We start from the raw sequence: 14508 nt of genomic DNA, 5'->3' as shown, positions 1-14508 counted from the left end.
TATTATTATTATTATTATTATTATTAGTGGTGTGAGACTGGGTCCATTTGGTACTGCGGCCACTTCTGGCCTATTGTACCAGCCCCAGATGATAGGTGAGGGTGATTGTGGAGCAATTGGTGGAATGAATATCGGCAGGGGAAACCGAAGTACTCGGAGAAAACCTGCCCCAGCGCCACTTTGTTCACCACAAATCCCACGTGACCTGACCGGGGCTCGAACATGGGCCGCAGCGATGGGAAGCCGGCGACTAACCGCCTGAGCTACGGCGCGGTCCTACGTATCCTGTAGTTACAGAAACAGATGGCAGACGCCGCTGGAGACCTTGAATCACCTATAAGTTCGCGAATAACGTTCTGGAGCCATAACAACGTTTAACTTTCAAGGACGGCGTTATTTGTCGGAGCTGCCAGTAACTATATAGCGTCGAATGTAAGATGATGGGTGAATAATCAATTGGAATGGATCTAGAAGGAAGCGGTAGTGGCCTAATCGAGTTGCCTGGAGGACTGAGGAAAACAATGAAAAATAAATTTGAATTCAGTATCACCCGAATAAGAGGCTAGAGCAGTATCACTATGCCAATTTGCTTTATCAGTTTATTTCATCCTTAACCAACTTTTCCCCTGCATTTGGTCTTATCGAAAGATTGAGCGTCTACGAGCCGGCCCAAGAACAATTATATTTGTATATTTTACTAGTCTTCATCAACAACTAAGGTTATGTAGCGCCAGTAGAAATGTTAATAAAGAATAACTGAATTGTTATTTGTGTTTTTCCTGGGAGCATTGAGAGTGGACACGTACGTAAGGTTCAATGGACATTTTAAACATAATTATTTTGTAATAGAAATAATTTATTTAATTTTAGAATGCATATTAGTTGGAGGTCAATAAAAAGTTATTAATATGACTGTTGAACTGGCATTGCGGACGCAAAGCAATTAAAAAGAAACGTAATCCTTGCTGTGGTTTGTCGAACTGATGTGCTAATTTGTTTGATCTGAGGGAGAGAGCTTTTCCAAACACATTCTCTTATAAAAATTCAGAGAATATCCTTCTCTGAATCTTGATTTCAGTTCTCGACGATAATTTTTTTTTCTGTGGCGCTACAGCCCCAATTTGGGCCTAGGCCTACCTCCATGAAACTCTCCGTTTCACTTCGGTTTGCTAGATCTTAGGCATGCGGTAGGACTCCTTGGGCGAGTGATCAGCTCGTCGCAAGGCCTCTACCTGTAGACAAACACAGAAAAACGCAAACAAACATCCATGCCCTGAGTGGGATTCGAACCCACGATCCCGGCTTCCGAGCGGGTGAAGACAGTGCATGCCTTAGACCGTTCGGCTACGTGACCGGCCTCGACGATAATTTAGGGTTGTAAAACAGAACCAGCGTCTTCATATGACATGTATTAGGGGATCTGTCATACTGTAGGGCGAACAAACACTAGCAGCAGCAGAAGTGTGGCGCCCAGGGAATTCACAGCTTATTTATTTTCATAATCATTGTATTTCTGGACATTATCTGTCTTCCTGTTTTTATTTAGATCACAGCGTTTTGGAGTCTGGATTCTGTCTCCGTCTTCACGTGAACCTACTCAGTTGGGCCAATTCGATAGACCTAGTCCCTATTTCCGGACACCAGCTCCAACACGAGAGCGGACATGAAAACCAAGAACAACACAAAGCCATTTACGTTTCTACTGTATATCCTATCTTGTGCTGGTGTTGCTGTCTGGAGACAGAGACTAGGTCCATAGAATGGACAACTGAGTAGGTTCCACGTGAAGACGGAGACAGAATCCAGACTCCAAAACGCTGAGTTCTAAATAAAAACAGGAAGATAGATAATGTTCAGAAACATAACTGTATTAATATACCAACATCATAAACTTTTAGACCTTATTTATTTACTTTTAGTTGTGTGTAACAGATATGTTTCTCAGCCAATTTCAATTTAAATTCGTTTCTGCACATTGAACTACAATTTATGAAATGTGATAAAAGGAGTGAGATCTTACCGGGCATTGTTTTGTAATATCACTGGACTAAAAAAGTTGGCTCAAGCATAACAATACTGGCTTTTGTATTTAGAAGATACTAGGTTCGATTTTCGGTCGAAACACCGAGTATCCTGACGGAAGTTTTCTGTGGGTTTCCTCAGTACCGCCGGGAAAATCCAGAGATAATACCTTAAATTAGGCTACGACCGACTTCTTCCACAACCTTTCCACTTCATTATTTCTTATCATTGAAGCAATCATTAAATAAACTGAAAATAAACCTCATATGAGCGGTCTGTGCTGCTGTTTTCTTACACTCTGTGATTTCTCTGAGTAACAGTCTTAATTATTTCTTTCACTCTTCACATATAAGCTCCATTAGCGGCTTCTAAAATAGCTTTAATATGTAGAACAGTTCTAAAAATGCAAGGAAAATTACGTATAAATTATATAGGCTAAGTGAAACTAATAAATGATGAAGACTAAAATATGAATACATTTTACGCGGATATTCACGCCAACATACATACTTACATATTACATAAAGGTACATGTACGGAGCCGGAAATTGCAATTTTCGCGTCCAAGATAACCTTCCGCAGCGTTCATATTAATAATATGTAGTGAATGTTATGTAAAGTTTGGAATGAAAATTAAAAGAACGATGCACCTATTAGCTTTGTTATGTCTGTATGTCTGTCTGTCTGTCTGTCGTCCACCCATCTGTCCGCATATAACTCCAGCACCGCCGAATGAATCTTCATTATATCCGATATTGATAAGCTAATCTAAAAATGTTTGGCACACGAACCCACTAATTATAATCAGACAAAAATAACGGAAAAATACATAAAAAAAAACTACAGGCACTTCTGCACGCTTCTCGGGAGTAAATATTTATCGGAGTTAAAAATATCTTAAACCAAAACTGTAGAGAAAATGTAACCACATGTCCAGTATTTTTTTTCCCTTAGGTGTTACATTTTATGAAACAATTAAAGAAAAAGGAAGCGAATCTGCCAGAATTGGTACGCCAAGAGCGCATTTCCCAACTCGCTCGCTTTAAATACACGACATTCCTTGGACTGATCCACGTGCCCTCCTTTACCTTCTGCGTCTGACGTACTTGGATCTCTGGCTCGAACCTAGTTACGACACGAGGTTCGCACGTAGACCGCATATACTATACGTACATCACAAGTACATATACAAACAAGTTTACAACATTGCTTCAAATGGTAAGACGTAAATTTCTTAATTATGGGCATAATTACTGTAATGTGACGCTAAGTGGAAAATATAAACATTAGTCCTACAATAGTACGTAGATTATTAGAATGCGTAGAATTTATAGCGTATTTTTTGCATTTAATTGAAATGGTTCTGGGTCCTTGACAAAACGCCTAGTAATGTTATAATAACAGTAGTAGTAGTAGTAGTAGTAGTAGAGCAGCAGCAATATTAGGAACAATAAACATATTGCATGTAATAGCAATTCTACGTCCCGTCTTCCTTTCTAAGGCACGCTCTTTCCTTCCGTTGCAGTTTTCTTTACATGAACAGAGTAAAGTGAGTATAACGATCATAATTATATGAAGTTCTTTATTTTAAACGTGCTAACTCCACAGCTGGGAGCCGGGAAAGCGTAGGCTGTATAGCGACTGGCTATGGAGTGGACGAGCGAGGGGTTGGAGTAGTTCGAGTCCCGGCGGGGTCAAGAATTTTCTTTCCTCCACATCGTCCATACCGGCTCTGGGGTCCACCCGGCCTCCTATCCAATGGTTACCGGGGTCTCTTTCCTCGGAGATAAAGCGGCAGAGGCGTGAAGCTGACCACTCACCTCCAACCAGTGCCGAGGTAAAGAAAATGTGGATCTATAGATCCACTCCCCAATACGCCCTAATGACGCAGTACTTATCTGGTTAAGCACAGGGACAACTTTACGTTTACCTTACTCTGCAGCTGCAAATAGCCAATTACAGCCCAGCACAATCATGAAACAAATAATTCAATTCAATTCATGTTTATTTACGTGCAAACTTAAGAGCAGAGGCAAATTACAAGGTTAGCACGAGTACACAGAAATCCACAAAAATAATTAAAAACAAATTTTGAGAGTCTATATAATGGCAATAAATTAATAATAATTCCAAGAAAAATTAAAGTTAACATTAACAGGAGAGAAAAATAAAACAAGACAAATATACGTACATACACACACGTAATATTAAGAGTATTAACAAATATTATTAATAATTTGAGGTCAAGAAAATGTGGATCTATAGATTCACTGCGCAATACGCCTTCATGGCGTAGTGCTTAATTAGTCAAGCACAGGGACAACTATAACTTTACCTTACTCTTCAGCTGCAATAGCCAATTACAGCCCAGTACAATCATGCAATAAATAATAATAATAATAATAATAATAATAATAATAATAATAAGCCACTTTCTCTAGTTTCATGAGAGCCGCTACAGACCGGGGAGAATACGTGCAGGGTTCAAGACAGGTGACAGGCTGAAGGTTCCCGAAGGCAGCAGCCTACCTACTGAGTGAGGGGAGCACCTGCCACTGCATCTCACTTGTTTTAAAGGCAGACATCGGTATATGTCTGAAGGGAAGACGTAGCGGTTTCTACCGTAATGACAGAATTTAAGTTAACTGTGACACAACTTCAAATCAGCCGAAAGTACGAGTATTTCAATGACATAGGTCACCACATATTGACAAAATCTCTCCTCGAAATACTGGTTCGAAACCCATAAGGGAAGAACAACTTGAGAGACATTGATTTAAATGAGAGGACAATATTAAAATTTATCTCACAACTTACAAATTAAATTAAATTAATATTAAAGGCAAAATAATGGGAGACATTAACCATAAATTTTGCAACCATATATACACGTACCATCACAATCAGTTTCGACCTGATTAAATTGGTAAGAAATTAGCCTTACTTTAATTAACTGAAACCAAAAAGAGGTATATCACTGTTAATGATAAAACTTAACCAAGAAGTCAATCCGTTAGCCAGTCAATCGGATGGTTAGCTGATCACTCAGACAGTCTCATAGCTAATTATTTGCAGAAAGTTAAATGAACGACATATATAGACGGACTACATGTACTGTACATACTCGTATACATATAAACATAGAAATAGGAGCTGGGTTATGATTGTTTTTGTGTCTTGTCTCACTATGTGTGTACGTTATGTTGTTCTCACGCCATGGTAGTTTTTAGTTACAAACACCTGTGGCAGCTCTGTTTTCGAACCCGTATCATCTGAAGGCGAAATAAGTAATATAATTCACTGCTTTAGGGAAAGGGGGCGGAATGAAAAAAAAATAGGGGTAAAAGAACGGGAAGAAACGAGGTGAAGGACGGAGTTATGAAAGAAATTAATCCTCTTAGAATTTCAGCGGGGGTTTCCACTGAGATAGAAAACATATAATTTATATAATTGTAGTTGTAATTGCATTTGTTATAGTTGTAAGTGTATTTGCATTGTGTTTACTGTGTGCTAATGTGTCTTTTTGTTGTTTGTGTAGCTTTGTGTTCTGTGTTTTGAGTGTGGTGTGTTATTTTGTGTGATGTGTTTTATCTGTGTGTTGTGTCTTATTGTAGTACCACTGCTACCGGGCAAAATCCGATTTGTAGTTTAAATAAGTAATAATAATGATAATAATAATTCAGTTCAATTCTTTATTGTTTATGTGCCGAATCAACAGCCGCAAGGTCAATTACAGACAGAGCACAGTGTAGGTAAACGTAATTACATTTTTTTTTTTCTGTGGCACTACAGCCCCAATTTAGGCCTAGGCCTACCTCCATGGAACTCTCCGTTNCGTTCACTTCGGTTTTTCTAGATCTTACACATTCGGTAGGACTCCTTGGGCGAGTGATCAGCTCGTCGCAAGGCCTCTACCTGTAGACAAACACAGAAAAACGCACACAAACATCCATGCCCTGAGTGGGATTCGAACCCACGATCTCGGCTTCCGAGCGAGCGAAGACAGTACATGCCTGAGACCGCTCGGCTACCGTGACTGGCAATTACATTATAGACAAACACAGTATAAAGTCAAAGACAAATTACAGACAAGCACTGTGGAAAACACAATAATGTAGAAAAGTAAACAAAAAACAAACAAATAATAATAATAATAATAATTTCATTAACATAAATCTAAGTGTTATTAAGAAGTGAGAAATGAAAATAATAATAATAATAATAATAATAATAATAATAAACAACAATAAAGTGGTAAAATCGAAAGGTGGACGTAAAAAGCGTAGACTTGCCATATGAGGTGTTCAAAATGTCATGAAACAGTTTCCAAAGTAAGAGCGAAATGAGAGGGCTAACTTCTTTCAGCGAACAGTCAGTCAAGCAAGCTGCCTTAGGCAGTAACAGCTCGGAATAACTCGGTCTGAGTCAGGACTTGACTAGATTTCAATTCCTTTCAGTCCCTATTTACGAATACTGGAATCGAATCTAAAAACAGGCCATGACTTCATGAAACGGAACCTGGATTAACTGGAAACCTGTCATTATTCGAAAATTTCTCTATATTGAGAATGAAGTTAGCAATATAAAAAACCTATAATAAAAGAATTTTTAAGTAAAACGGAAAATAAAAAAGGGACTTAGCGGAAAATATATCTGCTCTAACATTTATTGTAAGAGTATTTGCTATAATTGTACTAGTTATTTTGCATGGGAATGAAGCTTTATCTTTCGCATATAGGGAAGCTGTTTGGGAACAGGGTACTGCGGGGAATGTGTGGATAGTGATAAGCAGCTGCAGAATGCTGTATATTGAGAAACTATTCGCCAAACATTATTATTATTATTATCAAATCAAGGGGATGAGATGGGATGGATATGTAGCAACACATAAGAAATAAGAAGTACATAAGAAATTTTAACCGCCTCTGTGGTCTAGTGGTCGGAGTTCCTGGCTACAATTCCAGAGGTCCGGGTTCGATTCCCGGAGCTACCATTTTTTTTTCTGAGAAGTAGTGGGTCTGGAACGGGGTCCACTCAGCCTTGTGATGATAACTGAGGAGCTATTTCAAGGAAATAGCGGCTCCGGTCTAGAAAACCGAAATTAACAGTCGTGGGGATTCTTTGCGCTGGCCACGCGACACCCGCTATCCGAAAAAGCTGGCACTAACTTCGCCGACAAGCGGCGGTCGCTCGGTCGGTATAGTTCGCTTGCGGACTAAAATCACGGAGTTTGATTTGTTTCATTAGAAATTTTAGTATGAAAACCAAAAGCGATAAAGCGGAGAACTAGGACTATATACAGATAAATTAAAAAAAAAATAGCCTTCGGAGGGTGACGTGTGGATTCATGTACCTCAGAATTGGGATTGGTGGCGGGCTCTCGTGAATAATGAACTTTCGGGCCATGTAAAAGGCGGTGATTTTCTTAAGTAGCTCAGGGACTAATAGCTTCTCAAAAAGGACTCAGTTCCCACGAAGTCAGTTTTAGAGAAAGAAAATATAGGAACAAAGGAAACTGAAAATACGTGCTGCTCAGTAATATACAGTATAATATAAAATTATGGTTTGAAATGTGGTTCATTTATACAAGTATATGAGACCGTATACTGTGCAATATTTTGTATTTAATAGATTTTAACTACGTAATATGCTATCTTCCCTGAAGTAGGAAAATATTTAGACCTCTGATGACTCTGTTTGGATTAAGTTTTTTACTGTAGTGACTTAATGTAACAGCAAAATACTGCGTTCGTTTGTGTTAGAGTACATGGAATTTATAATATCCTTGATTTCTGCAGGAAACCACATCTTCTTATCGCCTCTGGGCAAACAGACAGTGAAAGGTGCAAACTTAGTTTGTGTGTATTTAGACGCCTTATCAAATAGAGGGATCTTACATAATAGTTTGATAACCACAATTTTTCCACGAATATTTATAGATTTAAAACAATATTATTGTAGCATGTACACCATAACAATTTACTGAATGTACTACCACAGATTGCAAATAAAATGGGGCTATATATAGGAAAAAATTTTAATGTCCCAAATGATTAGTCTCATCTAATTAAGTTTGAAACTTATTGCAGTGTTTTGGCTGTAAACCACTTTCACTTCACCCTGTTTTGGCACGCTAAACGCCGTCGGACAGAATGTGTCCGAATAGAGAAGGCTTTGTAACAGCACGATGAGCAAGTGAAAGCTGATAGCCGAAGTCTAGACATGTTCCAATATCTTTCCAGTTAAATTGACTGTTATGCCGGTAACCGTGTCGAGCTATCTCAAGCGTATGCTTGGTTCGTCTCATAACACAAATCATGAGTTCAAGTCCCTTTTAGGACAAATACGTGTGTCGGAGTTTTATTATATTTGGAACTGAAAGAGAACATGTAACAGAAAGATGGAGAAATTAAATAATGAGTAATAATAATAATTGGAATATTTACCAAATATTATATTATTATGGCGACGAAATTAAATAGGATGAGATTGGCAAGACAGGTAGCATGGACGAAGGCAATGAGAATTGCATACCAAATTTTAGTTGGAGAATTTGGTGGGAAGATGGCATAGGCGTAGATCAGAGAATAATACTGTAGAATGGAGACCCGTTGCTAAGTAATGACTCTATAAACAACGCCTGCTGCTAGGCAACGGCTGCGGCATAAACAAATATATGTCAGCCTTTATTGAGTAACGTATTTGCAAACAAACATGTTGCCACTGTAACAAGTGAATTTAGTTGTCGTTTATTTAACAAAACTTTAAATTGATACATTAATTATAATGTCTCCAAAATCGAACGTTAGGTTGATTTGTGAATAAGGAATTGGAAAGAGCGCGGAAGAAAACGTTCGTCGCATAATTTAAGCTGCTCTCCCGGAATTTGTTTGGAAGGACGAAGGAAAACCACAACAAACTCAGTCCGGGTAGACAGCCCGTGGACCGAGATTCGAATTCTGGACCCCCAGGAAACGCAGCATGCTCTACCATGACGTTCCGTGCTATGCTGTGCCTTTAGAGTAAATTCTTATGTGAACGGTCATGTACATGCACTGCAAGTTAATTATAAACGTTCTTCAAATATACAATATTTATCTTTCTTACAGCCAACAAAGCAGACGCGCCACCATTTTGATGTTATGTTTACATACGGAATCACAATTTCGTTGAGGTCAAGGAGAAGTAAGCGTCAATCGCATGATTTTGGGATTTCTTTCTAAATACCATAGACTGATCAAAGTCTGTACTTTGAAACATTAGAAATCTAAATACGAGATCGTTTTATTCAAGGAACAACAAGATGAAGATATGTATGATTTGAGGCTTTCACGGCGGTGACTATGAAGAAAGCAGTCTTCTGGCATTTGGCACCGTGTATATGTGGTGTTAACCGACGTTTCGGAGGAACGTATCGCCTCCATCTTCAGGGTAGAAGGAAAAATATAAGAAATCCGCAAGCGAAGAGACCGTGAGAACCGGTGAAAGCAGACTGTAGATTTTTCCTTCTACCCTGAAGATGGAGGCGATAAGTTCCTCCAAAACGTCGGTTAACACCACATATACACGGTGCCAAATCCCAGAAGACTGCTTTCTTCAAGATAAAGATAGCTGGAGTGGACGTCTCCAGAAATCGTTTCTTAAATAAAGGAGAATTGTGGTGGAAAGTACAATATGCCGTCTAACACGAACGTTGAACGCTACCCGAACCAAAGGTGGGGCCATGCAAGGATATGAATGACTTTATTTGGTCTGATCCTGCGTAGCCCTGCCGAACCACAGAGATCTCATAGGGTCCCTTCAAAGAAGTAGGTGACAGAACAGGAAACAAATCACCCAGCTTAAAATTAAAAAACTTTTGGTACAAGAATCTCAGAATAGTTAACTTCATGATGGGAAAGTTTTCAGTCCTTTCCACCCATCAATATTTGAATAGTGCCTATCTATGTCCCAAACACAGTAGTTAGTTAGTTATTGGAGAGGGTGGGTTTCTCCATGCACCGCGACCAGTTTGATATATTGTGCTTCCCTCTATGATATTCTACCAGTCTCTATACCGTACCGATATTGGTGCGTACCATCAGTCCCGAGCGAGTTCGGCCTCTACAGGCTTGGCGGTATCTATAATGCTTCCCCCATCTATCAGAGGGGTTAGAGACTACTGTTGGGCGGGAAACGTCCTTGAATTTGGCTCAGTGACCTCCTTTGGAGATATGAGGTTCTTTTACGTGCCGTAAAGCTACGACACGGGACCCACGGCTTAAAGTCCCTCCCGGAGGACTTGTTCCCTGAATTTTTCCGCCCTTAAAAATTCCACGACCTCAGCCGGGTTTGAACCCGCGTACCACGAGTCATGAGGTGGGAACGTTACCTCTAGACTACGGAGGCCGCTCCCAAACATAGTAACTCAAGTTTGTTCTCAAGATCTTAGGCCCAATTATTTAGTCACCAAGGGGTGAAACAGTCCACTTGGTACATCGGCCAATAATTGGCCTATTATACAAGCTCCAGATGAAAGGTGAGTATGGAGTATTTGGTAGAATGAGGATTGGCAAGGGAAACCGAAGTATTCGGAGGAAACTTGCCCCAATTCCATTTTTGTCCACATGACCTGATCTAGGATCAGGGGGAAGCCGGCGACTAACCGCCTGGGCTATGTCACGGCCTTAGTTACCGCGTTAGATGTAGAAGTAAACTTACTTACCAATCAATTCTTCTTCCCATACCAGGGGTCAGCAATTACGTTCACTTAAGAGCCAGATTAGGCTTCTTCGAAGTGACAGAGGTGTCCTTACAAGACGGATTCTGTAAATTGTTACATAACTATCAATTATTCAGGATCTGAGATACTAGATACATACAAATAGCACTAATCATATATATTCGAAAATGATATCCTAAATTCCATACGAAATTTCAGGACCCTACGTTCAATGTCGGGGCAAGCGGTAGCGTACTTGGTTGAGGCACTATGCTACAAGCGGGTTCAAGTCCCGATGAGGTCATTGGATTATTTCAATTGACATAATACTTCCAGGCGCACTATGGTCCTGGGGTCGACTCAACCTCTAACAGAAATGAGTACCAGGAATATTCTTGGGGGTAAAGGGCGGCCGAGCGGTCTAAGGCATGTACTGTCTTCGCTCGCTCGGAAACCGGAACCGTGGGTTCGAATCCCACTCAGGGCATGGATGTTTGTGTGCGTTTTTCTGTGTTTGTCTACAGGTAGAGGCCTTGCGACGAGCTGATCACCCGCCCAAGAAGTCCTACCGAATGTGTAAGATGTAGAAAAACCGAAGTGAACGGAGACGTTCATGGAGGTAGGCCTAGGCCCACTGGGGCTGTAGTGCCAGGGGGGGGGAAAGGGCGGCCGGCGCGAAGGGCTGACAATGTTACCGCCATCTGTGAGCCGATTGTCTAGAAAATGTGGGAACCTCAGCATCTCACAACCCTATGGGCCTCCACGGCCTATTAACAGGGATACATTTACTTTACTTTTTAATCATGACATAGGCACCGTGTCCATACAGGTAAGTTGCCACTGCGGATGCACCTCGTTCTTTCGCCGCATGTGAATTGAAATCGACTAACGCAGAATGTCTAACCCATCTTCTTGTGGGCACTGCGTGTTCGTCAAGTCGCTCCGAGGTTTGACCAATATCACTGACGCGTTCAGTTATTGTCAGAGCAGACCAGTTGGCATCTGGCATTGAAGTGCCCTCGGAATTCCGAAGTTGAATCCGTCAGGTAGGACCTCACACCGAAATTCGTGTAAACATATTCACTGTTTTGTTAGTCATTAGTGGGGTAAACTCAGTCAACCTTATACAGAATGTCCCAGGAGTTTGGAGCCATTCAGGAGCGTACTGAGGGTTCCCTATAGAATAACTTTGAAATAGGATCCCATGTACGCAAACGTAAAATAGCAGCGCTAGGGCCGCATTTAAAATCGTTTCGTTTGAACTTGGCGCCTCAATGTCGAAGAGCATGCACAGGAATATTACCCCCTCCAAACTCTTAAGACTCACCTGCTAGAGTAGATGTTGGAATTGGCACCCTCCATTTTCAAGGAATGCGTTACATCGACGAAAGAAACTCTGGCGCACCCTTTCAAATATTCCAGGCGTCTCACGGATAACGTCACATGCAACAAGTATTTCCTATTTGGAAGTTGTTCTATAGGGAACCCTCAGTACGCTCCTGAAGTATGGCACCAAACTCCTGGGACATTCTGTATATACACGTATATCGGAAGTTCTAGACTCCCCCCACTACCACCATCTCTGTCGATCAGCGAAAAGTTCAGTTATGCTCACTGTACTATGCCCCTGTCAGGCTCCACGATAAGTGCATGAACCTACAGCAAGTCGGAGAATAACCCCGTATAATTACGAAAACACGTCTGGACTATTTCGCTAGCTACAGCTACATTTTCCGAAAGCATCTACGAGTACATTAAGTCTTACTTACTGACCAAAACTGCGCGTGGGTGCAATTATATTTTAAATAATTTTGGCAACTTGGCGATTCTCCTTAGACTAGACTGAGCAAGCTGCCGAGGCCCGTAGCCTCAGAAAGCATGCATTACACCGCACATAATTTCCTCTCATTCTAATGCAATGCTAATATGTTCCTTCAATAACCTTTGCACTAACGGAAGGATTTTAATTAAATTTAATATGAATATTATAGATGATCCACCATCTTTTATCTAATAACAATACCAAAATATTAGTAAACGTCTATGGCTGGAAAGACCCTAGTAAACTTTAAAATTTTGAGTGACGACAAAACTTCGAAGAACACGAAATTTGAATGGAATATTCATTTTTTGTACAAAGTAAAATAAAAATCCCCCTCGTTGGTGTCTCCGCCTTATCGTGGTGAGGGGGTTTGAGTATGCCAAGGACCCTGAGAGCTATACCAGCGGTAGCGTAGCTACTGGCAGGGCCTCCCTTGCTGGACANGGTTTGAACGGCTGTTGTACTGCGATGTGGAAAGCAAATGGAAAAACTACCACATTATCACTTTTCCTGGATAGTCTCTTTCCAAAAACAGAAGATCGCATTAAGTGGAGAAACTGTTTTGGAAGAGACTGTGGACCTGTCGTCTGACAGATTACTGATGAATGAAAATAATAATATGCTTTCCGTCTGATATAGTAGTCAGGAAAGTTACTGGCTATGGGCTTGAACGGTCGGGGTTCGATTCCCGTTGGTCTCCGACACCAGACTCGCTCTGGGCCCACAAAGCCTCCTAACCAGTTGATGCCTTGGGGCAAAACGGCTGGAGAGTAAAGCTAACCACTCATTCCCACATAGAGGTTTCGTTAGTTAGACAAGTACAGCTTCCTGTCTGTTAAGTACTGAATAATTAGAGAAAATCTATCGCGGTTTTGAATGTTTCCATACACGAAAGAAAGAGTATGAAACAAGAAACCAAAGAAAACGAAGTTGAAGACGAAGTGTTTTGCGAAGAGGCTTGTCTGTTAAAAAGGTAGATAGAGAGGGACGAGACCAGTTGGTCGAGAAAGAGAAGTATATAAGCAAAGACCGGGTAGACAGCAACAGAGAGATGTGGACTATTGATCTCCATCCGGTAGTCCCAGTGGTCTCGTGATTGGTGGGAATCTACACAAAATCAGCCAATGATCGTACTCTGCGTTGGAAGCCTTGAAAAATAGCGAGGGAAATTTCCACTATGACTTCCCGCTAGAATCCACGTCGACAAGCCGACCCGGCGGTTTCGTCTGGTTGCCGGCCGGCATGGAGAAGTGAAGTGTGTAGAAAACATGTTAAGCGGGCCATCTGCCACTATCGTGGGCGGTTCATGGCCTTCATGTAACGTGTATACCGGTTTTGTACGGAGTGAGTGAATGCGTTAAACGTAACGACCAGCACTACGCTACTCATAAAGAAGCAAAACAAAATACAATAACGAAATGTCTTGCAATATATTTCTCACTAGGAATATGCAATAGATTTTTACCTTTCTTAAGTGAAGGAAACTGCCATCAGATTTCATATTTATGGAACATAAAATAAATGTATTAATCATCAGGGTATTTTAATGCTTATACTTACTTCTTAGTCCATAGTAGTCACAATTTAATTTCATGGTTTGTCAGAGGCAGTTTACACTTCTAGAATTTATAATTCATTTTACACTTTTGATAAAAGAAAATATTAATCACGAAACACTTTCTATTGTTTCATACTAACTTGTTATTGGCCAATAGGAAATGCCATAATTTGTGTCGAGTACTCCATACAGGCAACGCCTGAAACGTAAATTTACCCGTATGTATGATTACCAGCCAGCATTAGAATGCAGTTGTAAGACGTATTTCATTTTAATAATGCACAGAGCAATTTCTTATTACACAGTTATTGAAGTGTTGCCCCAACCGATAGTGTCGACAGAGCCATCTGGTAAACGCGGGAAATAATTCGTTTGAAGGTCAAACAGAACATGCGCGGAACAGTT

General features: G+C 40.6%; 1 long non-coding RNA gene across 1 annotated transcript in view; it reads right to left on the bottom strand.

Annotated features, from left to right (window-relative positions):
- The window catches only part of LOC117283032, a 25046-nt gene extending 10617 nt beyond the window's left edge, over window positions 1-14429 (bottom strand). Inside the window, exons 1-2 of the long non-coding RNA XR_004514024.1 lie at window positions 14106-14429; window positions 10727-10827 (exon numbers count right to left, since the gene is read on the bottom strand). This is a non-coding gene — a long non-coding RNA (uncharacterized LOC117283032). The remainder of the gene's footprint in view (window positions 1-10726; window positions 10828-14105) is intronic.
- Window positions 14430-14508: the final 79 nt, after the last annotated feature.

This window comes from Cryptotermes secundus, unplaced genomic scaffold (assembly GCF_002891405.2).
Source record: "Cryptotermes secundus unplaced genomic scaffold, Csec_1.0 scaffold142, whole genome shotgun sequence".
Classification (NCBI taxonomy): Eukaryota; Metazoa; Arthropoda; class Insecta; order Blattodea; family Kalotermitidae; genus Cryptotermes; species Cryptotermes secundus.
Note: the sequence above shows the minus strand (reverse complement) of the source record. Positions and strands in the feature narration are given on the sequence as shown.